At 38.9% G+C, this 14,089-nt stretch overlaps 1 protein-coding gene across 3 annotated transcripts in view; it reads left to right on the plus strand.

Moving 5' to 3' along the window:
* The first annotated feature begins 8,233 nt into the window (after window positions 1-8,233).
* RERE (arginine-glutamic acid dipeptide repeats) overlaps window positions 8,234-14,089 on the plus strand; it is a 306,083-nt gene continuing 300,227 nt past the window's right edge. For 2 of the 3 annotated variants that reach the window (XM_081305735.1, XM_081305737.1), the window contains exon 1: window positions 8,234-8,600. The gene's annotated coding sequence lies outside the window, so the exon portion shown is untranslated. The remainder of the gene's footprint in view (window positions 8,601-14,089) is intronic. The other variant, XM_081305736.1, reaches the window with a different exon arrangement.

Consider the following 14,089-nt stretch of genomic DNA (forward strand, 5'->3'; position numbering starts at 1 on the left):
GTGGTTATTTTCATTTAAAAAAAAAAAAATCTTTTGAATTCTTCTAAAGCCCTCGAGTATAAAAGTGATTAATGCACCAAAAAATGTAAATAGTACAGGGCTCCTGTCTGATCTTTGCCAGGCCTTCAATAAAAGATAATAGAACCAGGTCAGCTTTTAATGTGCCTCTGTTTGTTCAATGTCTGCTACAATTGGAATGTCAGGAAAATCTCACTTAAAGGACCTGCCCTATTCTGGAGAGATTGTAAAGGAAGCATTTGGCAGTCATTTCCTTTCACTTATGAGAATGAACATGCTTTACATTATAATCGTTTAAACTTAGCAGAGGCCCATGAGAGGGCTTTCATGTGCTGCACTGTAAGCGTTGGAGGGCATGATCCGTGTTTAGATTTTATTGTTGGAATTAATCAAATGATGTATAAACATTAGAAGTTAGCTTGACTCTTATTTTGTACAAAATTGTATTTCCTGCAATCTAAATATTTGCTTTTTTTGGCCAGTTGAAATTAAACTCCAGAACTGGATGTTTAGCATTTGTCTTTTGTGACAGTCTCACTCTGATCCCCCTCCCCCGCCTTGTTGCAGAGGAACATGAAAGAAACCACCCTGAGTTGTTTAGGTTGGGCATTCTCGAAACTCTGGCTTTTGAGTTTTGTTTTAACCAAAATTTTATGCTGTGTGTGAGTATATATTTTGAATTAGTCTTAGGACCGTTTCTGGAGAGAAATGATTGGTTTTTGGCAGGAAATTACTGAATTAGTAGCTGAATCAGTAATGCTACCTGTGGTTGCATTACTGGCAAATGGTACTCATCTAATTTTTTAAAACACTTAAAAATGTTTCTCCTGAAAAAGATTTGTGTGATTTTATTTTAAAATGGTTAGTCTAGGGCTGGGGATATAGCTCAGTTGGTAGAATGCTAGGCCCTGGGTTCAATCCCCAGCACGCGCGCGCACACACACACACACACACAAAGTTGGTCTATTGAAGGCATAGGGAAAACACAATCAGAATAATAACGAAAAGGGCAAAACAAGGTTTTGAAATTGTATATATTATGTTAGTTACATAGAAATCTACCTACCTAGTTAATATTTTGAATTCTTGGTATAGTGATTTCAACTGGCATTTTTGAGTTGTCTTAAGCTTGCTTCCAAATAAACTTGGCTGAATCTCCCAACTGATTTTATCACATATTATGAGCTCAAGATACATGAAGGTCCTCATTCTAAACATCCAATAGGGTTCAGAGTCCTCCAGCTCTTTTTTCATAAAATTGTTTTGTTTTAAATTTATAATACTTTTCCAAATGAGAAATCTCTCTTAATTGTATTTTGTCCTTGACAAGTATATCTCTTATTGGTATTTTATAATTTCATTTATGCATTATTCTGAGACCCCTGGTGAATTTAAAATGAATATGTCCTTAAAGATATTTAAAGCTTGCTGGGTGTGGTGGCGCATGCCTGTAATCCCATAGACTCTAGAAATGGAGGCACAAGTTTGAGGGCAGCCTCAGGAAATTTAGTGATGCCCCAAGCAACGCATACCCTGTTTCAAAATAAGGAAGGGCTAGGAATGTGGCTCTTGGGTTAAGTGCACCTGAGTCCATCCAATCCCCACTCCACCCTCATTGTTTTTGAGCTTTTGCTCTTCAGAGGTCTTCCTCTGAGTGGCATACTTTTGCCCCCTGTTCTTGGAAATTGACAAGTGGTTGCTGTAAGCTGCCCCCCCCCCCCAATATATTTTAGTAATGGCAATACTTTCTTATTTTGTGAAGTAATATTTTAAATACTTGGTAGCGGCTGGGGATGTGGCTCAAGCGGTAGCGCGCTCGCCTGGCATGCGTGTGGCCCAGGTTCGATCCTCAGCACCACATACCAACAAAGATGTTGTGTCCGCTGAGAACTAAAAAATAAATATTAAAAAAAAAGTTCTCTCTCTCTCCCCTCTCTCACTCTCTCTTTAAAAAAAAAAAGTCTATAATATTAAAAAATAAATAAATAAATACTTGGTAGCAATTTATTGCTCCTAAGTATATGTTTAGGACTGTGTTGGAAAGTATAAAACATAAAAGGAAAGTTTTAATTAATGCTCAGCTTTAATTTTGTACTTAGATATTTAATATTGGACTATATATTGTATAGATTTCTGATGACCATTTTGTCTGATTTTTAAAATCCTATGTTATTTCTGGTTATTTTTCAAGAGTCTATTTTGTAGATTACAATATTATTTATCTAGGTTGAAATTAATTCATAAGTTTTATTGATAAATAGAAAAGTAAATATTAAGATGCTGATGTAAAGGATATAAATATTCATTTCTTAGAGTGTTTGCCTAATTGTTATATATGGTAATGGATTTCTGAGAAAATCTTTTTCTGTGAATTTAATTATCATCACCAACTCAATTGAGTTAATATGTTTCATCTCTGTACCACCTTTACCTACAAAAAAGCATAGCTGGGCTGGGGTTGTGGCTCAGCGGTAGAGTGCTCACCTAGCATGTGCAAGGCCTTGGGTTCATCCTAACTACCACATAAAAATAAATAAATAAATAAAGATTCTGTCCAGCAAATAAATAAATAAATAAAAAGAAGGCATAGTTAATCTTTAAATATTGATTCTATGGAAAATGATATGATAAATGAATGGATAAATAATTAGGCTGTTTTAAAGATTGTATATGCTTGACTGTAATTTGCATTTAAAATTTGTGAACTATGACCTAAGGTTATATTCCTGTTGTCAAAATAATGTGAGTCATGTGATAGTCCGAAAAGCTAAAGAAGTATTTTATGTTTCATATGCTAATTCTGATTTCACATCCATTTTAGGATAAAAAATCACAATTTCCTTTTATCCTGGGACCTTGTTGGAGAAAACAGGACTATGAAGAAGAACATTTGATTTGATTTGAGATGATTGGAGAGTGTATGTAGAATAGCATTATGGTGGACCCCACAGGGCATTTGCAAACATGGGTCTGTTGCTAAAAAGCAAACTCAGCTGGAAAAAGAAAATTTTGGAATCACTGACACAGATGCAGCTTGAAAGTGAGTCTCCTCCCTTGTGAGAGAAGCCAGAGTGTGATAAGAGACTAGACATGTTCAGGACTACTTATATTTAGGGGGAATCATTGAATGAAACAGAGAATGGCCAGAAAGATAATGGGATCTAGGAGAGTACATACTCCAAAATCAGAGGAGCAATAAACCAGATTGAAAGTGTGGGTATAGGACCCATGTTGATAAAAGTATATATTAGTTATGAACAACTATAATGCACCAATAAAAAAAATGGGGTGGTGGTGCTGGGGTTGTGACTCAGCGGTAGAGCGCTCGCTTAGCATGTCCTAGGCCCTTGGCTGGATCCTCAGCACCACATAAAAATAAATAAAAGTATTGTGTTCAACTACAACTAAAAAATAAATAGTAAAAAAAATGGGGGAAAAAAGAATATACATTGATGCAGTTTTTTGGAAGGCAGTTTGAATAAATCTCTCTGATCACATCATTGTGTAATCTATTGAACTACAAATTCCTATGCTGTAGAAATAATATACATAAAGACTCACAGAAATTTGTTTTAACAATCTTGAGAACAAAAACCAGTGGCAACAATTTCAATTAGGGACTTGGTACTTTTAGTACTTTCCCATTGTAGAATTCTGTGCCTCTGTACACAGGAATGGGATATGAATTGAGAGAAACAACAATTTGCCTTATAGCATTAATAGTGGGACTGAATTTTTGTGAAATAAAAACTAACAGGATGAACCTTCAGACAAATGAGTATGTGTGTTCTTAGATATGTGTGCATGTTACATACATTCTAGAAGAGAACTTGGAGAGATTTCATTGTATTAAGTGGAATTGCTTATATTTTCTATGGGGCATATACTGCTCTAGTTTAAAAAATTTAAAAGGGTTTCTAAAAGATTTTTTTTTTTAAAGTTTTTGTTTTCTGGTGACATTTTGGTGAGTGCAAAGGGAAAGGAGAGGGTAGTTTGCATAAAATTCTATATCCATATTCTGCATAGTAACATAAAACCTTCTAGTGTACTGTGCAAACATGGCTATCTTGATTCAGTTACTGTTTGCTTACTTGGGTATTCTGACATTTTGACACTTTTGAGCCAAGTTGCTAGGTTTGAATGCATTAGATAACACCATTAGAATGTTGATTGTCTCATCTAGATAGTTACAATTGGTTGACTTCGGTTGTTATTATTATGATGAATATTACTGTTTATAAACTGTCACATAAATATGTACTCTTCTCCCTTTGGTGGTCTTGGGTAGTGGCCAAATGAGGCCATCTTAAGAAGATGTGGCCAAGATTTCTCCTTACTGTGACAGTGGTGGACAGAGTAGATGCAGGGTTTTTTAGGATCAGGATCTGGAAAAACCTGGGCCCTGTAAACCTAGTGCTAAGGTTATACTTCTCATTTCCCTTGTTGGTAGTTCTGGTCATAGCTATAATGTTAGTTTAACTAGACTTTCGATTTAATTATAACTTGTTAGGATAAAGTCAGATGTCAGCTCACTTGGCTGCATGCTGAGGCCTGTAGAATATGGAGTGCTTTGCTCCTAACTGCATCTGTTGTCTCCTCTCATTACCTGTTACTGGTACTCAAGTTGACAGGGTTGTTTTGATAAATGAAGGGAGTTGTGAAACCAGGAGGTGGACTTTGTATGGAATGGAGTGCAGGACAAAAGCTAGCAATGCCAGACAAGGCCAGGGAGAGATCATGTAGTAGCCAAGCAATGCCAAATGAAATACTCACAGCAATAATGTGTATTAATTAGGGGGTTGGGGTGGGTTAAATCTAATATTTTTTCATCTTACACAGTTATTCTTTCATTTTTAATATTCTTAGATGCAAAACACCTGAAAAAATTGTAGTTCTTGTATTAATTTCCATTTCTGCTCTGCAGATCCCTCAATTTACAGATTAACTCTAATGGTGCTTAAAATCAGTTCTTCACTTTGAAGAATGTGAGTGGGGTTTGGAACGGTTTGTTACCACTGACTGGAAGCCCCCAGGTGAAAAGAGCTCTTATGTAAGCTTCCATGTTCAGGAACATAGAGGCTTTTTATTTGAAGAGGAGAAAAATGCAAATAAAGTTCAGTGCCAAAGAGGGGTGAAGATTAACTCCTCTCTTTGGAGAAGAATTTGGTAGTACTTTTGCATTCCAAGAAGCTTGAAGACAAACTAGTGTACAAGGTGTACAAGTGCTTTCCAAGTTTTATATTTTGTTTGTATTACTCAGTGTGTGTGCAAAATTTATTGGTCTGCCAGTTTACCTGCTTCTGTCTACATATTGTTTAAATGCCAATAAGTAGGAAAAGCTTGACTTGAGTACATTAATGATGGCTTCTGTACCTCATCAACTCTTATAAAAACATAGCTTGCAAATAGAACCCTGGTTAAATTATTCAGGGTTTTTATGATTAATCCTAGGCACAGTTATTTACATTTCCATAAATTGGGGATAAAAGTTATTTTACTAGACTTATGAAGATTAGTAGAAGACATATGTATTTGCATAGAGGCTACTTACTTGAGATACTATACTGCTTGTTTGAGATAGGCTTCTTCATGCCAAGAAACATACAGAGAATATACAAAATGAGTAAAATGGGGTCGTTGCCTTCAGTTCACTTATCATTCCATAGATCTGTGTGCTTGACACTGGAATTTGATGATAGCAAGTGTATAGAACCTTCTCTAATGGAACTCTGTCTAGAGGGAGCTATGACATTAATCAGAAAATCACGCCAATGAATTACAAACTGAGATAAATGCTCTTAAGGAAAGGAACACAGTTCTGTGAGGACTTATAATAAAGGAATTTGACCCAGAATATGTCCTCAGGGGAAACTTTTCTGAAAAAATGGTATTTGACCTGAGATTTGAAGGCGGGAGCAGGCTTTAACTTGTCTGTGTATGTGGTAGAGAGGCCAGGAGATTATTCCTGTTCAGTGGGAAGAAGCAATGCAGACCACAGGTAGGAATTCTAATACCTGGGGGGAATAGAAGGACTGGTATAGCTGGAAGGTGGGGTGGTAGATGTGGGTGGATCAGATCAGCAGAAGATGCAAGAAAGAACAAAAGACTTTGTGTAATAAAATGCCATCAAAGCATTTAGACTCCCTCAGAGGCTAAGTACAGTATGAATTCTGAATTTAGAAATTTGATAGTTCTTACCAGCCTTTTTCAATTCAGTATAAACCAGCACTTTTTAAATGGTTTGTGGAGGAAAAACGAACAAACCCAAACAAACTCTCCTCAGACTTTGCTACAAGCCTGAATATAGTTGGTAAGAAAATGGAAGTGAGTCCAGGTACAGGAGGAGATTTTGTAGGCAAGCCTTAGGATGAATTTCATCTCTTAGATATGTGGAGTGATCTCAAAGCCACTTGATTGTAAAGCATATTTTTTAAACCTCAGGATGGTTTCATTGAGGAACAGTGTTTAGTAGAGTTGATACGGCTAGATTTGCACTATAGACACCTCCTTGTTTGTATCAATGACAGCCACCTTTCAGGATGGCTTAGAAGTGCTTCATTCACTCTTGCTCTCAGGACATATGCTATTAGTTTTAGATATTCCAGTCTCTGTAGAATAACTTGATCTTTATTTAAAAATGCAGGAATGGTCTTTAAATAGCACACATGCCTGTCAGTTTGGTTATTTGGGCCAAAGAGGAAGGGCCTGTGGGCTTCCTCTTTGAGAGACTTTAGACAAATCACTTTAATCTGTCTGAATCTCTCTGCTTATTGGTTAGAGGGTGCCCAATAATTCAACAACTTTCAGGGACCTTGGAAAGTCTAATTAACATTTATAAAGCTATTTGAGAGTTCCTTGAAACTTGCCTGCAAAGTCCAAGGTATAATATACAGTAAAGGTACCCAAAGCGATCATTCAAATGTTGAATTTGTAACTTTTAAATTTGGGCTGATACTGAGTATTTTGAATTCATATTCTATGAGAATCATTTTTTGTTAAAAAAATTTTTTTAAAGAGGACAAAGGGGTGCTGGGCATGGTGGCCCAACCCTCTAAACCCAGCAACTGGGGAACTGAGGCAGGAGAATTGCCAGTTAAAGATCAGCCTCAGCAATTTAGTAAGGCTCTAAGCAACTTAGAGAAACCCTGTCTCAAAATAAGAAAGGGCTGGGATGTAGCTTGGTGGTAAAGCATCCCTAGGTTCAATATCTGGTACCAAAAAAAAAAAAAGAAAAAACCCAACAACACACACACAAAACACCTTGGCTATTACTACTAGGCAATACATAAATGCGATTTAATTTAATGTTAATGAAATTTAGCATGTTGATGTTTTACATTTGAAAAAATTAGTGCATTATAATTATATATAATGGTAAATTGATGAATTTTTAAGACTTAATGGGGGGGAGTTAACAGTTGGAAATTGTCTTTACATGCATATACAAATGGAATTAATGAGGGAGTCTGGAATGTAGTAGCCAGTGAGTTACATGTTTATTTAAAGCCACATGGTACGGAATGTGCATTTATTTTGCTTCCTTATTAGATGAATTTCAGTCAAGCCCAATTTAAGCTGTGTCTTGTCTAGCAGATGGGTCTTTATTTTCGTGTAGTAAAGGGTTTGGAGAGATTTTATATCAAATGACTTACAAAGAATTCTTAAACTGTAAAGAAAATTGAGGTCGGAAATGTTGTTTTGACACCAATGCTGCTTTCTCCTGTGCATCATTGAAACAAATGTTTGGCTTGTCTATGGTTGTTGGTTTCATCTGCATTTGCTAGACGTCAGAAGTGGTTGGCATTATTATTCCTGGCAGAAGCAGAGGCAGTTCTAGGATGTGTGAACTACTGATCACTCACGGGGATGCGCTGCCTCTTTAATATCTTGCTTGCAGATGCATTTTCTAGCTGACCACGCTATTAAGAGCTGCCATCAATCACACAGCCTCCCAGTTCCGGCTGTCGGGAAGGGAGGGAAGAATGAGGGGAACCGAGGCTGGCTAAGCAAGGAAGGAGATAAAATTGCAGCCGGTATTGTGTGTGTACGCGCGCTGCGCGCCCACAGCGGTGGCGGGCAGAGGCGCGCGCGGAGCCGGCCGGCCTCCAGTCCGGGTTTTGCTGGCCGCCGCTGTCGCGGGGAGGCTGTTCTTTCTCCCTCTGTGTCTGGGTCACAGGCAAGTGGCAGTGTTGGCCCGGCTGCCCGGGCTGTAGGTGCGGGAGCAGAGCGCGGTGGCCACGGGCAGCAGGCGTGGGCCGGAGCGGCTGCATTCTCCAGCCGCGGGCAGAGCCCAGCCCGGCCCGGCCACCCCCTCCTCGAGCCCCGGGACCTGCGGGCACTCGGCGCTGCCCTGCGGCCGCGCGGGCCTCCTTTTGTTTGGCGAGTGAATTTCACCACCCCGCACCACCGTCCTGCCCCTGCCCCCGCAGGGAGTTTGCTGGCCCTGAGCAGAGGAGGAGCGCGGGAGGGCTCGGCCCCTGCTGCCGATCTGCAGCTGGCAAGTGGCCCGCGGCCTCGTGCCGGGAGGGCGAAGCGGTTTGGGGCAGGAAGTTGGGCAAGCGTGGGCGCGGGCGCTCTCGGAGGTGGGTGTTCCAGTGTCCAGCTGACCCCAGAAAGATGAACTCGAGTGTCGAGAATGTCAGTGGTTTTCCAGCAATAGGTGGCGGGGGTTCATCGTGACTCCGTTTGGATTCCTAGCATGTTAGTTGCCTCAAACTCTGGAAATTTCAATTAAATTGACCAGAAAATGTCTCTAGGGCAGAGAAAGCACTATATGAATGTGTATATACATTTTCTTCTGAAAAGAAAGCCTGTATAATGCTAAAGTAGTTATTTGATTTGAAAATCTCATTGCTTATAGTGAAGTAAATTGAAGCTTAAAAATAAGATTCGATTCGATTATGAAGTAATGTGGGGCTACTAAAGCCCAAATATAATTTTTTTTTTTTTTTGGCCAAAACAGGGTTATTTTGCCAGAATAGCCAAAATGCAGGGGGGTAGTCTTGAAGATTTCTTCAAGTTTAAATTGTGTGCTTATGTGTGTGTTGGGGGGGTGGCGTAGGAGGGAAGGGAGATGTATGTGTGGTGGCTTCCCCCGCTACCCTCTCCTCTTCCCCTTGTTGACTCAGAATCTCCTTCTCTGAGGCCTTGGGGAGACCTGCTGGACCACTTTCAGTTTGCTGAGAAAAACTCACGTAATAGGTTACTTTGTTTTACTCTCAGTCTTTAAGCCTCCCTGGCGCATGTGCCATTGCACTCCGTGGGGCATTGTTTGACTAGAGTCTTCCTTTCAGCCATATGGAAAATCTAAAAAGTGGTATGTGAAAGAATACAGGGGTCAGTAGATTACATGTTCCCTTTGAAATTGTATGCATGTGTTCTTTAAAGATTGAGATTTCTGAGTAGAAGTAGAAAACAGTGACAAAATCTTGGAAAATTCTGTGTCCAAAATACTGTACTGAGGCGCCCCCCCCCCCCCCCAAACTCCAACTTTAAATTTGAAGCCTTACACACGGGAACAGTATCCTATGGAGGCCCCTTGCTCTGTGGGCAATTGTTTCCAGAAGCACACCCACTCTGCATTTTAAAGCATGTGGATTTGGGCCCCGAGAGGCAGTTGCCTTTTTGAATATTTACATTGCCTAGTAAATCAACACAAGGACTGCTTAACAGCAGTTTCACAGTAGTGTGAGGGCACCAGTTAGGTGCTTGTATTTATTTTTTTCAACTCTGTAATTTACTGTGTTTAAACTATTTTATAAAGATCTCTGGGACTAGTGAAAGGTGGTTTTCAGTCCAGAGCCCTTGAGTGCTCATTGTACTCTGGCAGGCGCTGGGGCTTGACTGGCTGTGTTTGAAATGTTATTTGATCTCCTTGCATGATAGAATTGACTAAGATTACACTTTTTCCTTCCCTGTGGTCATTGAAAGTGATGCATCAATGAGAACTGTTCAATAACATAAAGACTTAACCCACATCCATTCACTGTAAGGTTTCCAGAAAAAGGCCTTTAGATTTTTGTCTTGTTTTTGTGGTTTTCCATTTATGAATTGAGGCGAGAACTAGTGTGATGTAGCTGAACCACTTCCTTTGTGTGTGTGTGTGTTTATAGTTTATTGGATATGTTCCAGTCTACGTTGTTGTGTGTGTGTGTTTATAGTTTATTGGATGCATTCTGATAAACGATGTACCTTATTAATAAGTATTACATTTACGGGGTTTTTCCATCATCAAAGGGCTTTGCTTGCAGTTGTGTAGTCCAAGAAGCCAATAGAACCATCCACTTATAATAGGAAACCAATGTTTTTGCTTAAAAAAAGGGGATAGGTCTTTGTTTTCCTAGTCTAGAGTTAGTTTGTAAAACTCAGAACAAATAAACATTAGTAGTAATGGCATAACATGGTTAGAATGTTTCCCCCTTCTTTCTTCTTAGAGTGTACAAAGGGATCGAGAGACACCATGGGCTGGATGATGAGTTTAGAAATGTCTAAAGGGTTTAGAAATGTCTCTGCCCAGGAGCATGTGTGGACAACCTTAAATTTTAAAGTATGTTATTGGCTCCAAGTTATTAGAAAGTATGTACTTTAAGATTGGATTGGGGGCTGGGGCTGTAGCTCAGTGGCAGATCGCTTGTCTAGCATGTGTGAGGCACTGGGTTTGATCCTTAGCACCACATAAAAATAAACAAAATAAAGGCATGTTCTTCCCCCCCCCCCCCAATTGGATTGGTTTGAGCTGGTTTAGTCTCCAACGTGTATATATACACACACACACAGAGGAAAGATTTGAAATTTTGTGTTTTTTAGGCCCTGGAGATTGAACCCAGGGGCACTCTACCACAGAGATATGTCATACCCAGCTCTTTTTAATTTTGAGATAGGCTCTATGCTACATTACCTATGCTGTCCTTGAATTTTCCAAATAGCTGGGATTATAGGTGTGTACCACTGCACTAGCTGGATTTAAATCATTGGATACAGACCTGTAATAAAGTCAGGCCTTGCAGGGTGAAGCAGATTATGTTATGAATAACCTGTTTTCTCAGTGGTAAGGTCTCCTTACTGTCCCCTTTGCTTTTGAGGAGATAAAATTATCTAGAGCTGTCTTTATCACAGGCTTCCAGCGTTTTTGTACGGTACACTTTTAAAAAGGAGCTGAAGTCACAGAAACAAAAATGGGTTGATATTTATAAATAAACCTAGTTTGGTACTGTTTTACTGGTGGATGTGGTATAGGGGATTGGTGTGTGGTGGAAAGGAAAGTTAGCTTAGGTGGGGATATTATTTTTTTTTAATTTAATGGATAAAATTATCCTTCTTAACCTAAAATGAGGGAAAAAAGAGTACAACATGTGTAGAAGATGTGGGAAAATATTTTCTCTAGTTATAGAAAATAAAAAGATTTAGTTTGGCCATGAGAGTGCTGACTTTAACAAAAAAGAGGGAAATAAAGAGGTATCCTATGTCCATTTCAAACAGATTATTTCAAAAGTTCATTTTTAAGTCTTTTGTTGTTGTTGTGACCATGTTATTTGATTCCAAATAATGGTGATTTGGGTCTTAGACTTGCCCACTGAATTCTAATTAATCCATGATATAGTCCACATACATTTGTAATGAAAATGAAAAACATTAGTGTTGACATTTACTTAGCAAAAAAAGTCAGTGTACTTATTTATTTATGTATGTACATATGTATGTAAGTATGTATGTATGTATGTTACGGGGGTTGAACCCAGGGGTGCTTAACAACTGAACCACATCCCCAGTCCTTCTTAAACTTTTTTATTTTGAGTCAGGGTCTTGCTAAGTTGCTGAGGCTGGTTTTGAATGCAATCCTTCAGCCTCAGCCTCCAGAGTCATCGGGATTAGAGGTGTGTGCCACCATGCCTGGCCAAGTTAATTGTAATCTAGCTCAGTGTTTTTTTTTTTTTTTTTAAGCGCAATGCTGGAATCCTACCTGTGACTTTGCACCTGCTAGGTGGGCACCAACTCAGAGCTATACTCCCAGCCCTCATTCAGTTTTTATTACTGTCACAGGGAGGCTTTTCTGATGTAATTAGGTCATTTTATTCAGTGTAGCCTGCTAGTCAACTGCTATGCAAAGAGTTGTTTTTAGTTCTGCTGCTTATTCTGAGATTCTGAGTTGCTTACCTTCTGTGGCTGCTTCCTTAATTAACATGAGGAAATGATGACTACCTGTGGGGCCTGGGTCGTGTTTAATCTGTTTTGTGTTGCTCTTATAGAATACCAGGGACAAGCTCATTGACAGCAGTAGAGATTGGTCTTGACTCACAGTTCTGGAGGTTGGCAAGTTCATGAGTACAGCACAGGCATCTGGTGAGGGCTTCATTGTTGCCTCATCCCATAGCAAAAAGTAAAGGGCAAGAGGGTAACTTCTCATGATAGCTAACCCACATTTTAGACAACTTGATTACCTCTTAACTAGGCTCTTCTTCCTAACCCTGATGTATGGGGATTAAAAGTTTACAGTGTATGAAATTTGGGGGATATATTCAAACCATGGCAGGACAGAGTGCCTAGGACTGTGCCTGGCACTTAACAGCAAATTCATAGTATTAGGGAGCACCAACTGACTATGTGCTCTAATATTTTAGGTGTGACAACATAAAAAAGACAAAGTTCCTACCCTCCCAGCACTTCCATTGCAATGGAGGAAAGCAAAACAAATAATACAAAAAGGAGAGCATAATGATTTGTGAAATTTCCAAAGAGAACTTCTGGGCATGTCAGCAGTTTTTAGAACTATAACATGAGAAGTCTAACATCATTCTATAAGTCATCAGTTTTTCCATGATAACAAATGCATTCTTCGTACTGTTGGTGGGAGGATGTATTAGCTAATGTTAACAGTTTGGGGTTCATGTGTAGTGGAGGAGGAGGCAGGGACTTTTCCTGAAAAAAGGTGTGTGGTGGGGTGAGAAACCAAAAAGAGATTAAAGAATGATTTGTTAGTATAAGTATTCAAGATTAGACAGGGAATATTTGAATCATGGCTCATCTATACAAAGAAATACTATGCAGCTATTAAAAAATCATTGTGATATAGGGGATAGAGGTGTAGCTCAGTGGTAGAGCACTTGTCTAGCACGTGCCAGGTCCTGGGTTCCATCCCCATCAATGGGGGAAAATCATTATGATATTAAAAAATAATGTAAAGTTATATGAAAAAACTATATAGATGACATTGTTTATTCAATATGATTCCAATAATATGCATACCAGCATGTCCTCAGCAGAGACTGAGGAGAGATTGTAATAAAATATACCAAAATTTAACAGTGCTAATCTCAGGATGATGAGCTTATGTATGATTTCATTTTCTTAATATTTTATCTTTTCAGAATTACTGAATCTCTGCAGGTTTAATAACACTGAGGTAGAAGTGAGGAAACTGAGTCTTAGGTTAAATGTTTTTATTGTGCCTCCCAGCTGGTGAATGGTGAGGCTAGGATTCCACGACAAGTCCTGATCCCCCTGTTGTTCATCTTCCATTGTACAAGAAGTGACTTTTGTGAAAAGGCTTTCTTCCACCCTGTGGGTGACTTGGTGACTTGGTAGCCTATACCACTTTGCCTGTTGCTAACCAAGAGGTGCTTACTGAATTCCCAAATGGGAGGAGTGCTCCTCATATAAGTTGTTTCTGGTAAAGAACAGCTTATATTCAGGCAAAACTCCATGCAATTGAAAGGAGAGTGGTTTTTTTTTTTTTTCCCTTTTCTTTTTAAATATTTTTTTAGTTGTAGTTGAACACAATACCTTTATTTTATTTTAATGTGATGCTGAGGATCAAACCCAGCATCTCCCACATGCCAGGCGAGCGTTATACTGTTGAGCCACAACCCCAGCTCGAGAGTGGTTTTCTTGTTATCTTTAGGTTCTATACTGATGAGTTTGGAGCTTACATTCATTCTGTGTTTTTGAAATGCTCCAGGAAAGCTTTGTCATTTTGAGTCTGATTGTCATTTTCTTCAAAATGAGTCCGATACTCTGGTCACTAACAGAGTTGGTTTTATGTGAACATATTTGCTTTATAGAAATAATTTCTTAT

Source organism: Spermophilus citellus, assembly GCF_964194105.1.
Source record: "Spermophilus citellus genome assembly, chromosome: 9".
In the NCBI taxonomy this organism is placed as follows: Eukaryota; Metazoa; Chordata; class Mammalia; order Rodentia; family Sciuridae; genus Spermophilus; species Spermophilus citellus.